The following is a 10,835-nucleotide window of genomic DNA, read 5'->3' on the forward strand; positions in this document are numbered from 1 at the left end:
TTTGTTCACCTAATTTAAAATTATTATCTATTTGAATGTAATTTTTATATATTTTTAATGGATTTAACTCATTTATATCTTAAGAATACATGTTAAAATTGTAAATTAAATTTTTTTCTTAAAAATATAAAAATTTAAATTTTCAATGTATTTTTTTGTATTCATTAAAAAATATTTTAAATTTTTTATAATAATAATCTTATCATATACTTTTAATACACATATCAGCTAAACTTATTTTTAATTTTTCCATATTTGTTATCTTTAAATTTAATGACTTTATAAATCAAACACCAATCTTTTTTTTTTAAATGTGCAATAATTGTTTTCTTAATAAATTTATCTTATTAATTATTTATGGGTTTAGTTAACATGACATACGATAAAATTACCAATTAAAAAAGTCTTCATAAAAATAGATGTACAAAATTTAAATTTTTAATGCATCTATTATATATTTGTTAAAGTAAAATATTTAGAAAAAAGTTATTACTAGTAATTTTAACTTATTTTCAAATACGTGTTAATTAAATCCTTTGTTTATTACCAAAAAGGTGTTATGCTGCCATTAACTTTAATCTATCTTTTTTTACATTAAAAATCATATATAGCAATTTAATATACGTTTAATGCTTTTATTATTGATTCCTTCTTAAAAGTTCTTAATGTATAATCCTTATTAATTAAATAAATTTTAATTATACATATTTTAATGTTTAATTATTTTTTATTTCTTTTTTATTTTTACCAAATTAATGTCCAGAAAATGCTATACTTCCTTTGCATTGTGTAACATTTCATTACCTACTTTTGCGTATAAAAGTGTATTTAATTTAAAATTAATTTATTTATAATAACTTATATAAAAATTTACTAATGAAACACTACATGAAATTCATTACAATGTATGTAAATGAAACCTAAATTACACAATCAATGTTATGGTGTAGATACCAAAAAAAAAAATGAATGTTATATTGTCACGGTCAAGCATTTTTTAGAATTCATAATATATGGAAAATTTACCTGAGTATATAGAATGAGAATGTTATCTATCAACGCTCAATGTAAATAGCAGAAGCAGGTCTTTCTTGCCTTCACTCAAACTAGGTCTTTCTTGCTTTCACTCAAACTATCATTGAGTGTCGTGACAAAATAGATTTTTTTTATCACAAACATCCAGACATTATATTTTTCTTGAAACCATGGTTAAAGTCTGTTGAAAATGCTTAATTTTGTAGTAGCATTAGCATGTAAAGTTTTAAATCCTGTGAATCAGTCAATAATGGAACAAGTGTGTAAATAATGCATATGCACGTCACTAGTTATCAATTCCAGTTAAGTATATAGAAGTAGATATTCGTGTGAATCCAAGTAAGAAATAGCAATAAGAATCTGACACGAAAACCAAGTGGGAAAACTGAGATAAAAAAGCATGAGATGTGGAAAAATAAAAAAAGAACAGATGTCTTGCCCGGACTGCCCTAATGATTTGCAGAAGGATATGCATTATTGTGGTGGGGTCTTTGTTTGTCGTCCCAACAGAAACTTAACTTCATCTCTACGTTTGATAACACAAAGGATAGTAATATTAACATTTCAAAGATAAATAAAAAATCGGTGTTTATGTTTATGAATTATGACTACTTGTCCTTGTCCCGATGCAATGCAGTACCATGACCCATCATCACCCACAAACCCAACCAAAAAAATATTAAAATGACATCACCAATTGCAGAATTTTTATTTCATGCAATATACTGAGACTTTGTTTGATAAAGTTTTTATTTTTTAAAAATAATTTATAAAAATAAAAGATAAATTTTTAAAAGTCTTAATACTTGTGTCTGGTAAAATTAAATTAAAAATGACTTTTAATAAATACTGTTCATACCCTGGCCCAATAACAAAGGTCCAGGATCAAGCAAAAGACCTAATCCCAAGGGTTGGGCCTCACCAGTACCAATCTCCATCCTATGAAGTCGGTACTCATCACGACCTGCTCTAAAGAAGTAAGGAACGAGATTAGCTGGCGGATAAACACTCATTCAAATGAGTAACTGCCCCTAGAATCTCTCTAACCACTTCCACGAGTCATATCTTAACCTCCCTAAGATAATTGGATGGTTAACACCCTAAAAATATGGCACTACTTCAACGGTGGTTATTGGTTCACCACTATAAATACACTGACACCCCTCAGGTATCTGTAAGTCCAATACTCTCTAGACCTGCTCACGCCCTTGCTAACTTAGGCATCAGAGTGTCTTTGCAGGTACCACCCCCATCCCTTCGTACAAACAAGTCGGACGGAGTCTCCCGAGTTGCATACCCATTCGGAATCCTCCTCCTTCACACATTTGGGCCAACCGACGCCATCCACCCCATCAATCTCCGGTTACCCACCGTAACATTGGCGCCGTTGCCGGGGACCCGAGAGATCAACCAGTAATGGCGGACAGATCCCGTGAAGAGGGTCGTGTGGAGTCGGATTTTGAACAAGAGAATCTAGACACAGGCAATAATGATGCAGACTTGACCCTCCACCAGGGAATTAATGATCAACACAGGGAAGGTACCTCCGGAGTAAAAAACCCGAAGGTAAACTCTTCAGAGGGGCGCGAATCAGAGAAAGAGGGACCATCCCATGTAACTGAACTCATGGGATTAGTCCACAGTCGCTTGGAACAATTAGAACAAGAACGGGAGCGACAAAAGGAAACCGAAAAGAACCTAAAAGAGGAGATGGAACGACGAAAAGAGTTAGAGAGAAAACTCTTAAAGTTAGAATCCTCCCTCAAAGGTCACAACTCCCGCAACGAACGAGAAGAGCCGCCCTTAGGAGGGGAGGATCCTTTCAGCGAGGACATAATGAGGGCAAAAGTTCCGAGGAACTTCAAAAGCCCCGATATGGATCTCTATGACGGAATCACGGATCCAAAGCATCACTTGAGCAATTTTAAAAGTCGGATGTACCTAGCTGATGCTTCCGACGCTACGCGATGCAAAGCTTTCCCGACCACCCTATCGAAAGCAGCGATGAAGTGGTTCGACAGCCTCCCCCCGAGGTCGGTTACTAGTTTTGAAGACCTCTCAAGGAAGTTTTTGATGAGATTCTCAATCCAGAAGGACAAAGTGAAACATGCACCGAGTCTCCTGGGAATAAAACAGGAGGTCGGAGAATCCTTACGAGCCTATATGGAAAGGTTCAACAAAGCATGTTTAGAGATTCAAGACCTGCCCACAGAGGTAGTCATAATGGGGTTAGTCAATGGACTCAGAGAAGGCCCCTTCTCACAATCCATATCTAAAAGACACCCCGTTTCTCTAAGTGATGTAGAGGAAAGAGCTGAAAAGTACATCAATATGGAGGAAAACGCTAAGTTGAGAGACCTGAGTTGGCGCCCTGGGCTCCCGCCCTCAACAAAAGAGAGGGAAAGGGAAACGAAGAAAAAAGAAGGACTCGGTCTCGAGAGACCAAGAAAATACCACTCTTATACTCCTCTGAAAGTTTCTATAGTGGACGTATACAGAGAGATTTGTAACACTGAAAGACTGCCACCCTTAGACCCATTAAAAATAAAAAAGGGGGGAGCCGCAGCGACTACTGTGAGTACCATAAAATATATGGTCACTCCACAAACGACTGTTACGACCTTAAAAATGTGATAGAAAAGCTAGCTAGAGAAAGTCGGCTTGATAGATATCTCATAGAAAGGTCGGACGGTCATGGGAAGAGAAAGCGAGATGATATGGATAGAAGAGACCCACCGCCGCAGACTCCGGAGAGACATATCCATATGATCTCAGGAGGGTTCGCGGGAGGAGGACTCACTAAATCCTCTCGCAAAAGACATCTCAAAAGAGTCTACCAGGTCGGAGAAGAGTTATCCAACCTCCCTATCATTTCATTCACAAAAGAAGATGGGTAAGGAATAATCCCTGGACACGATGATCCAGTAGTAATAACTATGATCTTGGCAAATGCCCATCTCCACAGAACCCTAGTGGACCAAGGAAGCTCCGCGGACATCCTTTTTAAGCCCGCTTTTGACAAACTAGGGTTGGATGAGAAAGAATTAAGAGCCTACCCCGACACCCTATACGGGTTAAGAGATACGCCAATAAAACCACTGGGATTTTTGCCCCTCCACACCACTTTTGGAAAGGGGGAAAAATCAAAGACTCTGAGTATAGACTTCATAGTCATCGATGTAGGGTCAGCATATAACGCTTTAATCGGTAGAGCTACTCTAAACCGACTCGGAGCAGTGGTATCTACACCCCACCTTTGCATGAAATTCCCGACTTCAGCGGGGATAGCAACGGTAAGGGGAGATCAAAAGTTGGCAAGGAAATGTTACAATGAAAGCCTAAATCTGAGAGGAAAGGGCAGAGAAGTTCACACAATAGAGCTCGGAGGTGCAAGGGCCAGAGAAGAGCTGCGACCACAACCGGGAGGAAAAACGGAGGAAATACAGATCGGCAAAGAGGAAGGAAAAAATACTCACATAGGAGCCAACCTAGGGGAAACCCTAAAACAAGGGTTGACTAAACTCCTAAGAGATAACTCCGATCTCTTCGCCTGGAAGGCCTCCGACATGCCTGGGATAGACCCCGAGCTCATGTCCCATAAGCTCCCGGTTTACCCGGGGTCCCGACATGTACAACAAAGAAGACGCAAGCTCGGCCCGGAACGAGCCCTAGTAGTAGAAGAACAAGTACAGGCGCTCCTGGAAGCTGGCTTCATCAGAGAAGTCAAATACCCAACATGGCTAGCCAATGTAGTGCTAGTCAAAAAACAGAATGGCAAATGGAGAATGTGTGTCGACTATACCGACTTAAATAAAGCATGTCCCAAGGACCCTTATCCACTGCCAAGTATTGATACCCTAGTGGACTCCAGCTCGGGGTATCAATACTTATCATTCATGGACGCCTACTTGGGATATAATCAAATCCCAATGTATGAGTCAGACCAGGAGAAGACATCTTTCATCACACCCAGAGCTAATTTCTGCTACGTGGTCATGCCATTCGGGTTGAAGAATGCAGGAGCCACATATCAAAGGTTGATGAATAAAGTGTTTTCTTCTCACCTTGGGAATCTAATGGAAGTATACGTCGACGACATGCTGGTAAAGACCAAGAAAGAAGTCGACCTCTTGTCCGACCTCTCACAAGTCTTTGACACTATAAGGCTGCACGGGATGAGACTAAATCCCACAAAGTGCGCCTTCGCGACGGAGGCAGGAAAATTTCTAGGATTTATGCTAACACAAAGAGGGATCGAAGCCAATCCCAATAACTGTAGAGCCATCCTAGAGATGAAAAGCCCGACTTGTTTGAGGGAAGTCCAGCAGTTGAATGGCCGACTTGCAGCCCTCTCCAGATTTTTGGCAGGATCGGCACTAAAATCCCTTCCACGCCATTGGAGTCAACAAATGAATACCAATGTCGTTTCTGATTAAGACCAAGTCACTTGGGGTGAATGCTCTTCGAATGACTTTTTTGTTGTATCTTGCAGTCATCCTTTGCTTCAACGCCGCTTCTCTTATCTGGGCTTTTTCTCGGACTTCTGGGAGTAAGTCGAGCTCCTCTTTGTGCCCCTGTATATTTCCGATCTCGTCGTGGAGAATTACCATTGGGCTTTGTTCACTGATTTCTATTGGTATCATGGCTTCCACGCCATAAACTAGCCGGAAGGGTGTTTCTCCAGTGGCGGATTGGGGCGTTGTCCTATAAGCCCATAGCACTTGTGGGAGCTCTTCAGCCCAGGCTCCTTTTACTTCTTGTAGCCTTTTCTTTAGCCCTGACAGTATGACTTTGTTGGCTGCTTCAGCTTGCCCATTGGCTTGCGGGTGCTCCACCGAGGTGAACTGATGCTTGATTTTCATACTGGCTACTAAGCTTCTAAAGGTAGAGTCGGTGAACTGTGTTCCATTATCTGTAGTAATGGAATAAGGTATCCCAAACCTTGTGATGATATTTTTGTAGAGGAACCTCCGACTTCTTTGTGCAGTGATGGTGGCCAATGGTTCTGCTTCTATCCACTTTGTGAAGTAATATATTCCTACGATCAGGTATCTGACTTGTCCTGGCGCTTGGGAAAAAGGACCTAACAAATCTATTCCCCATTTTGCAAAGGGCCATGGAGAAGTGATACTGATGAGCTCTTCTGGTGGAGCCACGTGGAAATTTGCATGCATATGACATAGTTGACACTTTTTCAGAAATTCTGTGGCATCTTTCTGCAAGGTCGGCCAGTAGAATCCAACTCGGATTACTTTCCTGGCTAGTGACCTTGCTCCGAGATGGTTTCCGCAGATCCCACTATGTACTTCCTCTAATACCTCAGCAGTTCTTGAGGTCGGTACACATTTTAATAATGGTGTTGATATCCCCCTTCTGTAGAGAATATTTCTCACCAAGGTGTAGTGTTGTGCTTCCCTTCGGATCTTTTTTGCCTCTTTCTCCTCTTTAGGGAGGATGTCGAATTTCATGTATTCGACCAAGGGATTCATCCATCCGAGGTTTAAATCGACTACCTCAAGTACTTCTTATTTGTCTTCTGTTTTTACTACTGAGGGTTCCTGGAGGGTTTCTTAGATCAGGCTTCTGTTGTTCCCTCCCGGTTTGGTACTTGCTAACTTGGATAGGACGTCCGCTCTGCTGTTTAAATCCCGAGTTATGTGTTTGACCTCGGTTTCTGCAAAGCGCCCAAGGTGCTCCAGAGTTTTCTCCAAGTACCTCTTCATATTTGGATCTTTTGCCTGATACTCTCCACTTATCTGGGAGGTCACCACTTGTGAGTCGCTGTATATCACCTTTGTAGCACCGACTTCTTCTGCCAACTTCAATCCAGCAATCAAGGCTTCATATTCTGCCTGATTATTTGAAGCTGGAAATTCAAATTTTAGGAAAACTTCTATCTGGGTTTCTCTTTCATCTACCAATATTCTGCCTGCGCCGCTTCCTGTTTTATTGGAAGATCCATCTACATAGAGTTCCCATGTAGTTGGTTTTTCCTCCTGATCCCCTGCGTATTCTACAACGAAGTCGGCAAGGCATTGGGCTTTGATCGCTGTCCGAGTTTCATATCTTAAGTCGAACTCGGAGAGCTCTATTGCCCATTGAACCATTCTCCCTGCAACATCCATCTTTTGGAGGATTTGCTTCATGGGTTGGTTCGTACGGACTCTTATTGTGTGAGCCTGAAAGTAAGGTCGTAGCCTTCGTGAGGCTATTACTAAGGAGTAGGCAAACTTCTCTAGTTTGTGGTACCTTAGCTCAGGGCCTTGTAGAACTTTACTGATGAAATAAACTGGATGTTGTCCGACCTCATCTTCTCTTATCAGGGCTGATGAAACAGCCTTGTCCGCTACGGATAAGTACAAGACGAGGTCTTTTCCAGATACTGGTCGGGTCAGAATAGGAGGAGGTTGGCTTAAAAACTTTTTGAACTCCTGGAACGCCTCCTCGCATTCAGGAGTCCATTCAAACTGACATCCCTTTCTCAATAAGAACAGTGGAAGGGATTTTAGTGCCGATCCTGCCAAAAATCTGGAGAGGACTGCAAGTCGGCCATTCAGCTGCTGGACATCCCTCAAACAAGTCGGGCTTTTCATCTCTAGGATGGCTCTACACTTATCGGGATTGGCTTCGATTCCTCTTTGTGTTAGCATAAATCCTAGAAATTTTCCTGCCTCCGCCGCGAAGGCGCACTTTGCGGGATTTAGTCTCATCCCGTGCAGCCTTATGGTGTCAAAGACTTGTGAGAGGTCGGACAAGAGGTCGACTTCTTTCTTGGTCTTTACCAGCATGTCGTCGACATATACTTCCATTAGATTCCCAAAGTGAGAAGAAAACACTTTATTCATCAACCTTTGATATGTGGCTCCTGCATTCTTCAACCCGAATGGCATGACCACGTAGCAGAAATTAGCTCTGGTTGTGATGAATGATGTCTTCTCCTGGTCTGGCTCATACATTGGGATTTGATTATATCCCGAGTAGGCGTCCATGAATGATAAGTATTGATACCCCGAGCTGGAGTCCACTAGGGTATCAATACTTGGCAGTGGATAAGGGTCCTTGGGACATGCTTTATTTAAGTCAGTATAGTCGACACACATTCTCCATTTGCCATTCTGTTTTTTGACTAGCACTACATTGGCTAGCTATGTTGGGTATTTGACTTCTCTGATGAAGCCAGCTTCCAGGAGCGCCTGTACTTGTTCTTCTACTACTAGGGCTCGTTCCGAGCCGAGCTTGCGTCTTCTTTGTTGTACATGTCGGGACCCCGGGTAAACCGATGGCTTATGAGACATGAGCTCGGGGTCTATCCCAGGCATGTCAGAGGCCTTCCAGGCGAAGAGATCGGAGTTATCTCTTAGGAGCTTAGTCAACCCTTATTTTAGGGTTTCCCCTAGGTTGGCTCCTATGTGAATATTTTTTCCTTCCTCTTTGCCGATCTGTATTTCCTCCGTTTTTCCTCCCGGTTGTGGTCGCAGCTCTTCTCTGGCCCTTACACCTCCGAGCTCTATTGCGTGAACTTCTCTGCCCTTTCCTCTCAGATTTAGGCTTTCATTGTAGCATTTCTTTGCCAACTTTTGATCTCCCCTTACCGTTGCTATCCCCGTTGAAGTCGGGAATTTCATGCAAAGGTGGGGTGTAGATACCACTGCTCCGAGTCGGTTTAGAGTAGCTCTGCCGATTAAAGCGTTATATGCTGACCCTACATCGATGACTATGAAGTCTATACTCAGAGTCTTTGATTTTCCCCCTTTCCAAAAGTGGTGTGGAGGGGCGAAAATCCCAGTGGTTTTATTGGCGTGTCCCCTAACCCGTATAGAGTGTCGGGGTAGGCTCTTAACTCTTTCTCATCCAACCCTAGTTTGTCAAAAGCGGGCTTAAAAAGGATGTCCGCCGAGCTTCCTTGGTCTACTAGGGTTTTGTGGAGATGGGCATTTGCCAGGATCATAGTTATTACTACTGGATCATCGTGTCCAGGGATTATTCCTTGCCCATCTTCTTTTGTGAATGAAATGGTAAGGAGGTCGGGGACTCTTCTCCGACCTGGTAGACTTTTTTGAGATGTCTTTTGCGAGAGGATTTGGTGAGTGCTCCTCCCGCGAACCCTCCTGAGATCATATGGATATGTCTCTCCGGAGTCTGCGGCGGTGGGTCTCTTCTATCCATATCATCTCACTTTCTCTTCCCATGACCGTCTGTCCTTTCTATGAGATATCTATCAAGCCGACCTTTTCTAGCCAGCTTTTCTATCACATTTTTAAAGTCGTAATAGTCATTTGTGGAGTGACCATATATTTTATAGTACTCACAGTAGTCGCTGCGGCTCCCCCCTTTTTTATTTTTAATGGGTCTAGGGGGTGGCAGTCTTTCAGTGTTACAAATCTCTCTGTATATGTCCACTATAGAAACTTTCAGAGGAGTATAAGAGTGGTATTTTCTTGGTTTCTCGAGACCGAGTTCTTCCTTTTTCTTGGTTTCCCTTTCCCTCTCTTTTGTTGAGGGAGGGAGCCCAGGGCGCCAACTCAGGTCTCTCAACTTAGCGTTTTCCTCCATATTGATGTACTTTTCAGCTCTTTCCTCTACATCACTTAGAGAAACGAGGTGTCTTTTAGATATGGATTGTGAGAAGGGGCCTTCTCTGAATCCATTGACTAACCCCATTATGACTGCCTCTGTGGGCAGGTCTTGAATCTCTAAACATGCTTTGTTGAACCTTTCCATATAGGCTCGTAAGGATTCTCCGACCTCCTGTTTTATTCCCAGGAGGCTCGGTGCATGTTTCACTTTGTCCTTCTGGATTGAGAACCTCATCAAAAACTTCCTTGAGAGGTCTTCAAAACTAGTAACCGACCTCGAGGGGAGGCTGTCGAACCACTTCATCGCTGCTTTCGATAGGGTGGTCGGGAAAGCTTTGCATCGCGTAGCGTCGGAAGCATCAGCTAGGTACATCCGACTTTTAAAATTGCTCAAGTGATGCTTTGGATCCGTGGTTCCGTCATAGAGATCCATATCGGGGCTTTTGAAGTTCCTCGGAACTTTTGCCCTCATTATGTCCTCGCTGAAAAGATTCTCCCCTTCTAAGGGCGGCTCTTCTCGTTCGTCGCGGGAGTTGTGACCTTTGAGGGAGGATTCTAACTTTAAAAATTTTCTCTCTAACTCTTTTCGTCGTTTCATCTCCTCTTTTAGGTTCTTTTCGGTTTCTTTTTGTCGCTCCCGTTCTTGTTCTAATTGTTCCAAGCGACTGTGGACTAATCCCATGAGTTCAGTTACATGGGATGGTCCCTCTTTCTCTGATTCGCGCCCCTCTGAAGAGTTTACCTTTGAGTTTTTTACTCCGGAGGTACCTTCCCTGTGTTGATCATTAATTCCCTGGTGGAGGGTCAAGTCTGCATCATTATTGCCTGTGTCTAGATTCTCTTGTTCAGAATCCAACTCCACACGACCCTCTTCAGGAGATCTGTCCGCCATTACTGGTTGATCTCTCGGGTCCCCGGCAACGGCGCCAATGTTACGGTGGGTAACCGGAGATTGATGGGGTGGATGGCGTCGGTTGGCCCAAATGTGTGAAGGAGGAGGATTCCGAATGGGTATGCAACTCAGGAGACTCCGTCCGACTTGTTTGTACGAAGGGATGGGAGTGGTACCTGCAAAGACACTCCAATGCCTAAGTTAGCAAGGGTGTGAGCAGGTCTAGAGAGTATTGGACTTAGAGATACCTGAGGAGTGTCAGTGTATTTATAGTGGTGAACCAATAACCACCATTGAAGTAGTACCATATTTTTAGGGTATTAACCGTCCCA

Source organism: Arachis duranensis, chromosome 6 (assembly GCF_000817695.3).
Source record: "Arachis duranensis cultivar V14167 chromosome 6, aradu.V14167.gnm2.J7QH, whole genome shotgun sequence".
NCBI lineage: Eukaryota > Viridiplantae > Streptophyta > Magnoliopsida > Fabales > Fabaceae > Arachis > Arachis duranensis.